This window comes from Colias croceus, chromosome 10 (genome assembly GCF_905220415.1).
Source record: "Colias croceus chromosome 10, ilColCroc2.1".
NCBI lineage: Eukaryota > Metazoa > Arthropoda > Insecta > Lepidoptera > Pieridae > Colias > Colias croceus.
Window position 1 is genome coordinate 5,957,088 of NC_059546.1, and position 15,154 is coordinate 5,972,241.

At 30.2% G+C, this 15,154-nt stretch overlaps 1 protein-coding gene across 3 annotated transcripts in view; it reads left to right on the top strand.

Moving 5' to 3' along the window:
- Positions 1 to 3,942: 3,942 nt before the first annotated feature.
- LOC123695051 (peroxidase-like) overlaps positions 3,943 to 15,154 on the top strand; it is a 46,910-nt gene continuing 35,698 nt past the window's right edge. For 2 of the 3 annotated variants that reach the window (XM_045640745.1, XM_045640747.1), the window contains exons 1-2: positions 3,943 to 4,073; positions 10,557 to 10,649. The gene's annotated coding sequence lies outside the window, so the exon portion shown is untranslated. The remainder of the gene's footprint in view (positions 4,074 to 10,556; positions 10,650 to 15,154) is intronic. The other variant, XM_045640746.1, reaches the window with a different exon arrangement.

Genomic DNA, 15,154 nt, shown 5'->3' on the forward strand with positions numbered 1-15,154 from the left:
TCTTCAAATCCCCATATTTACTCATTACTCGAGGAAAATTGAGTAGCGGAAGCGAGTTTCTCGTAAACTACATCCGTATTTTGACTTGTTTAGTATACATATTCATTATCGTTTTAGATAACGTTAAGGTTTTTTATCTTTGAAAAGATAGATCCGGCTAATGGATTTGGAAAATATAGTTATTATTATAATCGTTATAATATGAATGGATCATGTAACTTCTGTAAATTTGCGCAATAGATTAAAAGATAGCTATTTAGTTTCGTGTTATAATTATTTTACTCATTCATTTTTTATTATTTCAAGTAATTTCTCTGTATATAGGATTATTTTAAGTAAGTGTTTTATTGCCGTCTTGTTCATATTAAGCATTAGGGGAGATAAAACAAATTTTTAAAATTGATAGTTGATACATAATAATCAGTAGACTAACGAACTCCACAGTCGGGCCCGGAGGCCCTTAACACGTTAAAAATAACGTGGTAATTTTGCAAAGAGCATTATGAATATCTCACATTTCCACAAAATATAGCTAACAGAAATGGTTTCATTAAATGAAATCAAACGTTTCTTAATTCTCAGAATATCACGAAGAATCATCCGTATTTACGTTTAGTCTTCTTCGACTAAAAAGTCTGTTCTTGTTTGAATGACTATTAATTTTAAGAACATATACTTTCCCATCTGGCCTTTACCACCTATACATTTAAGTCGTATTTTACTCTATGAACAATATCATCCATAATATCTAGATTTATTAATCCGTGTAATGAATTTTTACAATCATGTGATAAAAATTATGGGTTATATAACATACCATGAAAAAGCGCTTGTTATAAACGAAACGCTCTGTTTTCTGAGTTCCGACCAACGTAAACATGGAGACCCTCGGAAAGACATCAGCCAAGAAATTTCATATGAATTTCGAACCGAACTCATGCGATAAAGCGGAGGTACGTTATATCGTTTATCTTTGTGCGATGTCACGATCCCTTTGGCCCTTATACCTTTCATCATTTACTCGAGTACGTGATCCACCCTCAACTTCCTATTATGATAATCTATCATGCATTTCCCTTTACTATTGACTCGTTATTTATTCACCAATTTGCGGTTGGTTTCTTACTTTTGCTCTTACATGAAATATCCAAACGGATAGCTGGAAAGTACGGCAATTGGCAATCCGCAATGCTATGAAGTGGATCATTGTTTTGTATAGGTAGGTCGGTACAAAACAATCCGTCTATACCTTGAAAAGCACCATCACTACTTTAAAAAGTGAATAATAAGGAAAATATCTCGTTTCAGCCGCGGGACGTCCACTGCTGGACAAAGGCCTCCCTCAGGGTTTTCCACTGCGACCGGTCACCGGCGGCCTGCATCCAGCGGCTGAAGTTTTATTTCTACATTCTGCTTCGTAAACAAGATTTTTATGGACATGTCATAATCTTAAAAAAAATAACGTTAGTGGGCACTATACCTACCTACATAAAAATGAGGCCTCGAATTGAGGGGCTTGCAAAATAAAAATTTCGAAAATTCTACATCTCAAATTGTGAACGATTTTTTTAGGCATATTTTCGGACTTTATTTTTATAAACTCACGACATTATTTTATGTAATACCTACAAAATTTGATAATTCTGTTTAAATTATGTATATTTATTCCTCGGGAGCACTTTCCATGACGTAATAATATATTATCATAATTATTCAGAATAGATTAAAAATAGGCTTTTAATTTTTAACCGAATTTTAGAAAGACCAATTCAGAGATTTAATTCTATAACTAACGAATGAATTATTTTCTTATTTCTAGCTCGTGTTCTTTATTGGCACATTTAGGAGTATCACAGGCTCACAGTCTCCGCAATCTCTGAATAAACTTGCGAAATAAATTCAATCTGCGGGTCTTATTTACCTGAATAAGTTGTCTGCGGATTTGTTCGGGCTTTCCCACAAATATTAGTTAGGAATACGTGAAAGCTGTATGATATAAATAACGAAATAAGCCTTAAATAGAAATGCTAATTCTTCTATTGGAATCGCTGCGAATTGAATAATGAATTGCTTTAAACGTTTTGCATAATATCATAGATTGATGATTTAATAATCGTGTGGATAGCTAACAAAAATAAAAAAAAACAGTAGTGATACTTTTTCCGTTACTACTTACTTACTTAATTTTCAATGTGATTAATTTTAATTTATTTCATACAGCACAAATTTAAAAATATCAATCAATAGTAGTGCTATTTTGCACTTTATGACCTTAAATAATATTTAAAACATAATGAATTTACCAGCATTATTTTATCATTAAATTACTTATGTGAACAGGTGCATTCCTTTCAATCATATTATTATTGGCGCCATATTTTTTTCAAACAAAAGAATAAATTAAAAGATTTCCATTAAGTATTAAAATATAAAGGCAAAAATTGAAATTCGATCAATGTATACCATTTCAAACTGAGTTATTCAAACATCCAATATTTAACATCAAACCATATATAATATTTTAAGTCTGTAATGCACCACCACCATAAATGTAATCCTCCTAAATTTTCGGGTTGTCTGGCAGAAATCGCTTAATACGACGATAAGACCGCCCTCTGTACATGTCATTACTTGTATAATGTATAGCTCTTAGTTTCTAATCCTGTATTTGTCTGTATGTGTGAGTGTGCAATAAAGAATTTTTCATTTCATTTTATTCATTTCATAATTTCAATTATTTTTTGCTTCATTATTTAATAATAAGTAAAATATATACAATTTAATTTGACGTTCTCTCCCAATCTCAATATTTGGTGTCTGCTTACGCCGTTAGTACACCGACGCATTCGCGTGCGGCAGCGAATCTCTGCGAAACTACTGCGTAGCGAAATATCTGCGGAACGTTAGTAAACAGCAATGTTTTCGCAACTTTTTCGCAATGCGTCTGTGTAATGGCCATTTCGCAGTTCCTTGCGAAACAATACTGACAAGGAAGCAACTATTTCATCTATCCATGTGCTAGAGTGAGACATATCATATGCGAAAACCTGCCATACTACTGACAGATTTTTCGTTGTTTCGCTACCCCTCGCGAATGCGTCGGTGTACTAACGGCGTTAAAGCTATTTGCCACAAATTTGGTTTTTGATCGAATTCCATAAAACATTTATTACACATTATAAAGTTAAATCATGGCTCTTCGCTACGGGAGACAAAATAAAAAACAAACGCTAAAACAGAAAACAATTTTGTTTTTTGTTTGTTTCCATAATGTCTAATACCAATATATAATGTGACACCTTATTCTTGTTTAAGATTTTATAACGACCAATATAACATTAAAAAACTAGATGTTAAACTGTTTATATACCTATGGATTTATTGAAATCTAGAATTAGCTTAGTTAGCTAGTCTTCTTGTGTTTTATAGTGCTAGTAATGTTATTTGCTTATTTGCTGCTAAATTAAAAGTAACATTGCAGACATGAATACTACTATTTTTTCATGTATTTGCTTTTCGTAAAACAATATAAAATGCTATATGGTATTTATTAAAAATTACATTAATAATTAAGTCTAATAAATCTATTCATTATTTATGAGATCTAATTTGTATTACTATTATTGAAGGTGTTAATTGGCCTACTTATAAGCAGAACAATAAAATTAATAACATAGCAACATATTCAAGAATGGGTAATCATGAATAAGAATCTCATAAACACTTAATTTTAGTTCAATTAGGTACATTATTGTTAGGTTCAATAAAGATATGAGAAATAAGTGTTGTACTAATTAGTTTAAGTATTGTATTAATCAGGTTAATATTTTGTAGTTGAATTGATGTTTTTTAAATACATTATAATTATCAGGTGTGCCTTTTATTTATTGTATTTGTTTGTTATCCCCGCTTGTTTGGTATAAAACAGAAATAAGGCCTTTCGCATAGTTTAGTGCAGTTCGGATACGCTATGTCAGTACTCTGTAGTTCGAGGTATAGTCGGTTGTAGGCGTTTATGTAAAAACAATTGAGTGAAACTGTGGACTTTGTTTTGTTTAAATTAATTTCATCTGGTGAGTCATTAATTGTAATTTTTTTTGGTTTTAATTTATTTTGTAATTAGATATAATTAAAAATTCTTAATAAATGGAGAAATACCAAAAAAAAAAATTACAATTTTTATTAATATTTTTGTACTTATAAATAATATTTATCTTATGGATTTACGAAATGTTAGAAATAATATAAATAGGGTACCTACATAAATAATAAAACGTGAAAAGTAAATGTGAGATTCTTTATTTACATTAAGTTTATTTCTTTTTTAATTATTAATTTAATTGAATAAGGCTCTTATTATCTATGTACCTATCTAATTATATTTATTATTTTTATAAGTCATAGTAATTCTAAAACTAATATTTAAACTTATAGGTACCTGGTCATAAAATCCATACTAATCTTATAAATGCGAAAGTAACTCTGTCTGTCTATTACTCTATCACGCCTTAACTACTGAACCAATTTGCATGAAATTTGGTATAGAGATATCAAATTGAAGAGAGACCCGAGAAAGGACAAAGGCTACTTTTTACCCCGGGACATAAAATAGGTTTTATCACGGAAATCCCTCGGGAACGGGAACAATGCCGGTTTTTCTTCGACTGCACGGGCAAAGCCGCAGGCGGAAAGCTAGTGTCAAATAAGACTAATATAATGGAACTGGCATTCATACTGACGTTGTATAATTTATTACAAACCAGCCATTTAGTACAAATTAATTAGGCGCTATGTATCCCTAATTTAGCTATAAGCTATTAATTTATCTACCCGACTCGACGTCCCGATAATGAATCCCGAAACACTAAATTTTACTAGACAATAATATATGGGAGTTTTACACTAGTCACTTCAATAAATACTAAGAAATTGAAGTGTTATTTGTTTTAAGGTTGATAAATCTCTGAACAGTTCTTGAGTCTAGACTCCAAATATCCTAGAAAAGTCAATACCGCATTTTCGATAATATATAGAAATTAGGAACAGGTGGAACGCTTTCAGCTCGAATTTTGGTTTTATTTTATTAATAGATAGACGAAAGAGTGAAAAGTCAACGTAATTTAATAAAGTGTATGAGTATGAATTACTGTAATATCTATATAACGAAAGTTATTCACCATTTCTTTATTAATTTAATGGGCCAATACTGAGTTAATCAATATTGTTTCTAGTAAATTTAAAAACATCAAGGCGATTGATCCAAAAGGTGTGGCATTTTTCTAATTATTTTAATTGATTGACGTTAATCGTGTACTACAAAAAAAGATCAAGGTGTAGTTAAAATTACAGTTAATTTTAACTGCTACTTGATTTATATATTATACCTACCCAGTTATGTTGGCTAAGCTACATAAATATATAGTTAAAGTACGAAACTATTTGTATAGGGTAAGAGAACCAACTGAGTACACTTCTAATACATAAATCCTAAAGATTACCATACTTTGCGTTTATTCAATCAATTTAAATTAACTATGTAATAAATATTAAATAGTTTACCTTATACCTATATAGTGAAGTTGTTTTAACTTAATTTTTCATTTTATTGATGTTGCGAAAATGATTACAGAGAGTACCTACTACACATAGTTTTAATGACACATGATATAACTTACTGTTAACCAAAAAACACTAACTGCAAAGCGCAATCTAAGCAATTTGATTCAATTGTAAATTTTACGCATTTCGAAAGTAGAGTAGGCAGTTACTTTGAGTTGACAAATTGTGGAGGTGTTCTAATAAATAATTATAGTACATACCATATTGAGTTAAATAATATGTGTGTAGACGCATGAGCGTTTTATTATAAGTGATATTATTTCCTAAAATATTTTATTCAATATTTCATTATTCGTTCTTTCGGTATCGTCTTGTAAAACATGTAGTAGTAGATAAATAGTTTATCTTGATTTTAAAATATGAACTGGGTTTACGGAAATAAGAAAAAAGAAAATAGAAAAGCGGTAAAAATAATGAGCACTAAAATGTATTTGTTTTATCTATGTGGGTCTGTTTCGTAGGTAAACAACAAGTGATAACTGCGTTAAAAACAACCGACTTCAAACTTGCACTTGCAAAATTTACAAATACCTACAGACAAAAATGCTCATAAAATAAAAACTACTGGGCCTATCCGAATAAAATTTTTATGGGACCAATTCGACACCATCCCGCATCGAACAAAAAAGAATCACGTAAATCGGTTCAGAAACCTCGGAGTAATCGGTGTACATACATAAAAAAAAAAAAAAAAAAAATATACCGGCCGAATTGATAACCTCCTCCTTTTTTTGAAGTCGGTTAAATAACTGCAACGCGTAGGTTTAGACACATAATACAATGTAATTTAAAGTGATAATTTCATTTAAGAATCATATTGTTATTAACAAATATACTAACAATTTGTTTTATTTATGAAAATTATAGGCGAAAATTATTAGAAGTTATTCGTGCCACATATTACAAAATTCGACATAAATGTCGAAATGTTAGAAATTTCTAACATAGTATCGAGCTCTGAATAACATGTTTATATTTGAACTTAATCTTAATCTTAATCATAATGCTGTAATTTGATGGGAAATAAAAAGGCTTAATGAATATTAATTAATTCGAACTCTATGCGACGGTGTTTTAGCAAACATTACGGTTAAAGGTAAAATCTATGTATTTTGGTTGATGACCAATGACCATGCACTATTAACACAAAAAAAATGTTTGCACTTCCGAAGTGACGGCTATTCGTTCTAAGCTGCATTGTCAATTATAAAGCGATACAGTAATGATCGAAAGATTGTTATAACAATGGCGTATTATTTTGAATGTTCGCACGTTTCTCCTCGACATGGTTACGGGTGATAGGAAATAATGTTGTGAAAGATCTTGCTACTGATTGAACTGCCAGCCTCCAGAGATGCAAATGAGTGGGTAACACGCAAATAAGTGTTGCATAAGATTTAGTGTAAATAATTAAGAGTAATGTGTTTTTTGAAGTGTGTAGAAAATTGGTTTTGGCAATGGCTAGCTGTGCGGTTTGAAAGATCGGAATTTGCATCGTTACAGTACCTACATGATGACTTGATACTTGATAAGTATCAAGTTTGATGAACTATGTAGCTTCCCTCATGGTATATGTATTTTTCTTACAATAATTATGAACATACTATCCAATTTTCCGATAATATTATTGAACAATATTTGCTTTGTTTGTTTACTTTAGTTTGAGATACCGATATTAGGACAAGTCGGCAGTTAAAATGTTTTTACATATTATCATTATTTATAGCAGTTTAATACAGCAGTATGGTATTATAATAATAATTATTATCTGTGCTAGTGCAAATAAATTCAATTCATTTGCCTACTTCTACTATCGAAAAGTAATCCTTCGCACGTGACTAATTTCTGAAGTTCAATAACTAAATGATTTTAAAATAATCTCCATAACAATTAGCATAATATCATAACCATTATTTTTTTCCATAAACATTGTTGTGAGTCAAGAACGGTGGTTAGTTTTAAATTTTATTAAACAAACTATATCAAAACAATTGAGTTTGCGTGTTTACAAATTGATTCAAGATCATTGTTATTCGATTGATGGACAAGGTGAGGTATTTATGGAAAAGTACTAAATTTATCGTTTGATGAAGTTTAAACCTTAATTCCCACGAAATAGATCATACAGTGTAGAGTATTCCATTGGGAGTTCCATGCATGTTCCATGTCTATTGTCTGTTTGATTTTCAAATCATATTTTTGGGCATTCAACTCATTCTAAGAACGTGTTTCCTAAAAATCAATGTGCGTATCTATAAGTGAAAACAATTTCCAATATTTCAAATTGAATGCTTTAAATATAAATTCACAACAATGAATAAATAAAAGCCCTACAAATCGTCAAGGTTTATTACTCTCCTAAGAAAACACTTTGCTTTTATATTATAAATAATAAATTATTTGATTTCCTATTATCAGAACGGCGAATGGGAGTATTATTGTTGACAATTTTTTAACGGTATCCCCAGAATTTACTTTTATTTGACACACTCTTGATGTCGCCTTTCAACACCAACAAGCAAATACCCACACTACCGCAACTATAATCTAAAATCTAAATCAACCTTATTATTACCGCAAAAACAGATTGTCATTAAATAAGGTTAGATGTAATTTAGTGAGTCTTTCAGATATTTTTGATTGCACGTGTTATAGCTGTTCACACGAGATGTAAATCGATTTACCTAGGTACTTGTTATTATGTTTCGCTGCTTATTTTATTATGGCGAAACGCCGAGACTTAATTCGGCATGTGTTTTTGTGAAGCTCATCGTCTTTTGGTATACGTTGTGGTTGTCTCTTAGCTGTAATGAGCAAGTGTTCTTTTTATTTAGTTTTAGCTTATGAAGGATGTCTGTTACTCAGTAGTCTATGTAGCTTTTATATTAATAATAATTAATTTTTGTTATCATTATTTTGAAATAGTTTAATATTCTGACAGCTAAAAATAAACATTTTATTAATGAAATTTTAACTGGAATTTTAAAGATCCTTGAGAAATAATGATACAATAATTAGCGTGAATGCATTATTTAATGTATTAAAATTAGTGTTTATTGCAAAAAAGTAAAAGTGCAATTTTGTTACACGTCATAGTTTTATTACGGCTTTACAATAAAAACTATTTATGTAATACTGTAATATCTACATTTAGAATAAGAAGATAATTCTTATTAACTGTTTTTTAAGAACTTAAATAGTGAAGATTATTTAATAGGTACATAACGGCGGGCGTACATAGCAATTTTTATATACCTACATATTTAAATAATTAATTTAATTCATAAGAAAAATGAGTACCCTGAATGTTAATTTATTTTATCTTACAATAAAATATTCTTTATTATATATTATACATATTTTATACCAGCCATTTGTTACGGTGCCTCCCGGTTTGACTGTAAGTACCAATCTTGTATCGTAGTACCTACCTCAAGTAATTTTACTTCAGGTTGTATTATGAACTTTTTTGTCACTCTTTTTTGTCAGAAAAAGCTAAACAATAAGCGGTTTAATAATTTCTAGAGTATGAATTGTTATTACGAATCACGATAATGTCTATAGTTCTATTACTTATACTATAATGGAAAAAATTGTACTTACCCCAATTATAGCTGTACGACGTACGTACGTAGTATGTTAGTCTTCTTCTTCTCTTTGTAAATGGTTTCCCTTCAATAGTGCCTCCGCAATTTCCATTTTCCTCGAAATATAAAACAAGAACACACGTGACTTTATAGGTACCTAGACATTTAAGAGGATTGATTGAAGGTAGAGTAAAAAAAGTAATTCTTCAACAATTTCGGTCAGTTACCTACCTATCTTAATTTACAGATTAGGTACTATAATATGTAGGTACTAACTTAAAAACGTTAGCGTCTTATTTTTACATTTAGTATTTGATATATTCACAACCTCCTTTGTGTTATGTTTCTTATTAAACTTTTTAAGTTAATTAATTAGAATATAAGCGAAATATATGCTTTCAATGCATTGAGATACAATGTTTCTATGGATATATAATTAGGTACTTACTGCTACCGCCGATCGCGATGTAATAGGCATCGGTTTTTATCATGAGATTATTGTTTTTTATTTAAATGTTTTACAATAAGACACAGACAGAATGCCGACGTTTTTCTTGGTTTTAACATAAATCTCACACTGCAACTGTAACAATAACTGAAATGAGTTAACGAGAACTGCGATGCCTTAAGGCTTAATACAATCAACGAATGACATAATAATAATATGTGAATTTGCCTTGGAATTTGCATTCGAATTTGAAATTCGAATTAAGTAAGTAGTCTGATATTATCTGTTCAAAAATTGCAGAAAAATAATTATTATTGGCAAAATTCGTCATCACTGAGATCGGGAGTTGCCACCATAGAAAAAGAATAAGAAAACAAATTCAAATTTAGAACTGTTATTTTTTTTATTTGTGGTGAAAGAAGTTAACACGTCAGGCGCGAACAATTTTCACATCTCTTTACGATTAGTAATGCTAGATAAAGATAAGGTTATGAGTTCAGGAAGAAATGCTTCATAAAACATTATGGCGTATCATTCCGGGTTCGATGGAGACGCTTATTTGAAGTGCTAAAAAACGAATGGAACTTAGATAGTTACAAAGTTTGAATTGAATGTTTCCTTTTTTTCGCTTTCTATGGATTTACTTTCTTTATTATTTTCATATAAATTTATAATTAGTGATTTAAGGTTCACGTTTTGAGTTCTTTGTGTTCATTTACTATTAACGGACATTTGAAGTATTCTTGTATTTAGTTTATATATGGCTATTATTTTCCTCTTTTCGATACCATCTTTATTTATCATGAACATACGTCATAATGTAAGTCGTAGTCGTAGTAAATAAACCTAAATTGGTTTGTTTTCTTAATCATAATTCTATAAGTTTGATTGTATTATTGCAGGTACCTACGTCCCTTATAAAATCCGCACAAAACATTGCACAAAACAAGAATTCTTATAAGAACGGATCCTTAGTTGTCTTCGGAAGTAAAATTGTAAGTATACTTAACGTTTATTTTGATCATAAATTTCATCAACGTTAATTGTGAGAATTGCACACAGTTTATATTTTTAGCGTTGTATTGTAATTAATTCTACAAAGCCGTTAGCTCTAGTTTATTCAATCAAATTAGATTAAATTTGAATAAACAAGGAGTGATTGTTACAACATTCTAACGGTTCAGTGAACAGGGACATAAAAGTTACGATACCTATAAAATAAATCGACAATACAAAACAATGAAAATACATTCATTGGTATTAATAATTAAACTTAATAACAATATTATAAAATACGTTATTATAGCTATTTTGGAGATTATAATACTTGCAATTTAATTAAAACGTTGGGTTTATTTTATTAAACTGAGTGATTATGATATATGTTAAATTATTTAAGTAGTATTATTAATTACGAATTTATCAAAATCGTATAAGTGAATTATTATGATAATAAAGGAGCAAACATGGAGCTAACGCTACACAGGTTAAAGAAAGCTCATTATTGTAAAAAACATTAGTTTTTGTATTAAAATTGCCTTTACAACGAAAGCCCATTCAAATAAAATGCAAAATTCATCAAACTTGAGCCTATTTATTACGAAGCGGCCTAGTTTTCACACAGTTTTTTCTACGTTATAAAGAAACTGTTAGAAAGATTGCGTGCTCATTACAAATTGAATAATCATTACATACTATAATGGATATTCTCGTTTCAATCAAGCTCACAATTATTCTGAATCGATATTGGTTTGCAACTTGCAACTTCGCTTCCGAAACCTTCCGCGTGCTTTCCCTTCTAATTTCACAACCATTATATCGTTAGTGTCAAACTTCGTTGATAGTTTAACATATTAATGAATATGATTATCATTAATGATAGACTGCAATGTGAATATATAATTGAATTTATACATTGACGGTTTACGGACATGTGTTTTAAGAGGTTGTCTACTAAACTTAGCGTCAAAGAAGAGGGTAGGTAGGGGACGTCGAAGCTTCAAAGTCTAAATAAAGACACCGCATTATGATATTTTGTAAATCTATTAGTAGTTTGTGTAGTAAATGTACTGTGCAATGAAGGACTGAGGTTAAAAAAATTTACCCATGTGTATGCGATTAATGAACCATTTTATAATACTTTTCTATTTGAAGGAATAGAAGGGATAGGATATTGAAGAACTAGGAAATTAGAGATACTTATTTACAAAGCAACGAAAATGTTTTCAGCACAACTCAATAAGAGATCGCTACCTAGCCATAAGGCCGTCCTTTGCTGTTTCTGTAGTCTTGTCTTTGTTATAATATGTGTTTATGTATTTCCAATGCAATAAAGTATAATAAATAAATAAATAAAATAATAATCGTATCTATAAAATATAACTATACCAGAAGACTTGATTCCCGAAATGTTTTGCTTTGAGCAATAACACATTCCGTGCCTACTCGTGACAAGAATAACTCTATTTCCAATATCACAGCTTTCTCCGTATAAAAGTGCCTCCAGGACTGTAATGTAGAAAATGTGACGCTAAAACGAGCAGCGGACGATGTTAAAGCATAAAAATAGTATGATATTACATCGTAGACCCTGAGTGTAGAGTGATCCTTAATTTTTATTAATACACGGCTTTATCTTGTTATGCTCGTACGAAACAAGCAGAAAAACGTTTGATGAATATTTATATATTGTTTAAAAGTCCCTAAATTTACATGTACCCCTTTAATATTATCAATCTGCATAAATTTTAGCCCATAACACTTCTATTCATTTGGATAAAACGTACTTAATCAAGATCAAAGTCCTATTAGTATGATGAATTGACGTAAAATTAAATTTTGATGTTAAAAATATTTTAAAGTTGGGCTGGTAAACAGGGTTTTGGTTCGTCTGATGAAAAGCGATCACCTCCTCCCATGCACATTTTCAAAGCTAAGACCTCTGCAAATGGGTTGCTATATAGCTTAGTTGCTAGTCTCTAATGGCAAAGGGATAAAGTCAGGATTGATGTCGAGAATAAAGGAAAGGATACGGGATCCAGATAGGTACAGCATAAAGGATACGTTACAAATATTACATTTTATATTTATAACTAAAATTGAACAACTTTATTTTATAAAACGTGCACATTTCATAAGCTAAATCACGTCACACTAACTGAAATTGCGAAATTATCAATTATGCTAATTTACAACAGTTGAACAGCTTTGTATGGGACATTAGCCAATGTCAGCTGTAATATCCGGCTTAAAGTAGTTGAGGGATATAGCATTCTATTGTCTATCAGAAATCCAATTTACGCAGTAAATAGACTGAAAATTAGGTTTCAGCCGATGAAAGACACTTGTTTACTAAACATTGTCATAATTTTGATCCAATTATACTAATAATCGTAGTTGAAATCGTAATCGTAAAATTTATAGATCAATATGAACGTTATTTATATGTAATATTCTGCTATTGTAATAATTTAACAATATCTTGACGATTGCCTAAATACATTATTAATGTGAAAATGTGTTTTCATAATATAGAATAAGATAAGTGACGAGACTGAATCTAGAACACTGAATAATGAAGTCTACATTCAAACGAATGAATAACGAAAGCGGTTTTTTAAAGAACCATCATAAATATTACAATCTTTATAGAAATGTATAAATTGTTTCATATGGAATGGTTTACTTTATCTTGCTACATATAAAGCACTAGCGGTCCGCCCCGGCTTCGCCCGTGGTACATATTTCGCAATAAAAAGAAGCCTATGTTCTTTCTCAGGGTCTAAAGATTGTTTGTGCCAAATTTCATCAAAATCGGTGCAGTGGTTTATGAGCCTATTCATTACAATCAATCAAACAAACAAACAAACAAAGTTTTCCTCTTTATAATATGAGATAGGTAATATTTAGAATTCCCTTCAATATTATCGAAGCAAAGCAATCTAAGTTTAAAGGTTGTATTTTGTATATTATGTTTGAAAACTATGTTGTATAATATAATATTATTATTGTATACTTATGTAACATAACCCTAGTTAATTAACTTTGTTCAAAACTTTATAGCATAAATTATTATGAACTAGCTTTCCACCCGCGGCATCGCTCGCGCAGTTAAAGAAAAACCCGCATAGTTCCCGTTCCCGTGGGATTTCCGGGATAAAACCTATCCTATGTCCTTTCACGGGTATCAAAATATCTCTATACAAATTTTCATGCACATTGGTTGAGTAGTTAAGGCGTGATTGAGTAACAGACAGACAGACAGACAGAGTTACTTTCGCATTTATAATATTAGTATGGAATGATGGATATAATGATTTTATATGTAGAAGTTTTCGTTGAAAACAATAGCATTAAATGTTATTATAGTTGATAATTCAATCAACTATAGTTGATTGAATTATTTGATAAGGCATCGATAAAGGTTTCAAATTTAAACATTACTGAAAGAAAATAACCGCTTTTAATTGTAATTATAATTGATGAAGCAGATGCAGATTTTTGTTAGAAATGACGGTTTGTTATGTTATTGTAGGTATAACATTTTAACACTCAGTTCTTCAAATGAAAATAAAAAAGTCTATTGTATCTATCTTGTCTATTACATACCCAAGATAGTTGAAAATATTTCGCAATTTCGGGCATGTAGTTAATGTTATTTTTTCGGTAAAAAACTGGCAACGTTGTGGTTACCAATAACTTGCTTGGACCGTGCTTGGACTTGGTTTATCTTATCATAAGATAAACCTTCTGCTTTATTATGTTAATATTATTAAATTTGTACGTAAAATCAGTATAATTTTAAAGCTAACAACTAACAAATTTAAAAAAAAGGATCATTAAGTAGTTGACGTCTGAAATCTTTCCCTTCATATTACATTTCTACGAGAAAAATGTATTTAAATTATTAAGTTACTTTTTGTTACTACCGAAATTTAGAATAAGGTATTTAATCTAGCTCATAGAAAACCAGACAATTTTAAATTGTTCGTAATATCTTGTCACGGTCAAAGGTGTTGAATGTTTATTGTGAAATAATAAATATTGACACGAAGGCTTTTTCATTCGATAAAAATATCGTCTAGATTCCAATACTACGTGTGCCCTGTGGTTTTACCCGCATTGCTCCGCTTCTGTTGGTCTTATAGCGTTATGATATATAGCCTTCCTCGATAAATGTAAATGGGCTATCTAATACCGAAATATTTTTTTCAAATCGGAGTAGTTCCTGAGATTAGCGCGTTCAAACAAACAAACAAACTCTTCAGCTTTATAATATTAGTATAGATAGAGAAAAAACGCCATTCTTGAAATGATTTACTGAATAATTCAGAAATTTAAGACCTAAGAAACGTGAACTTATATTTATAATTATTTTCTAGTCACAAAATATTCTGTGGATATGTTTAAATAGACAAGGATAAAGCTCTCTATTACGAGTTGGAGACGACACATTTCTTTAGGGATTTTATGCGAAGTGAATCTAAAAAACCGGCCAAGT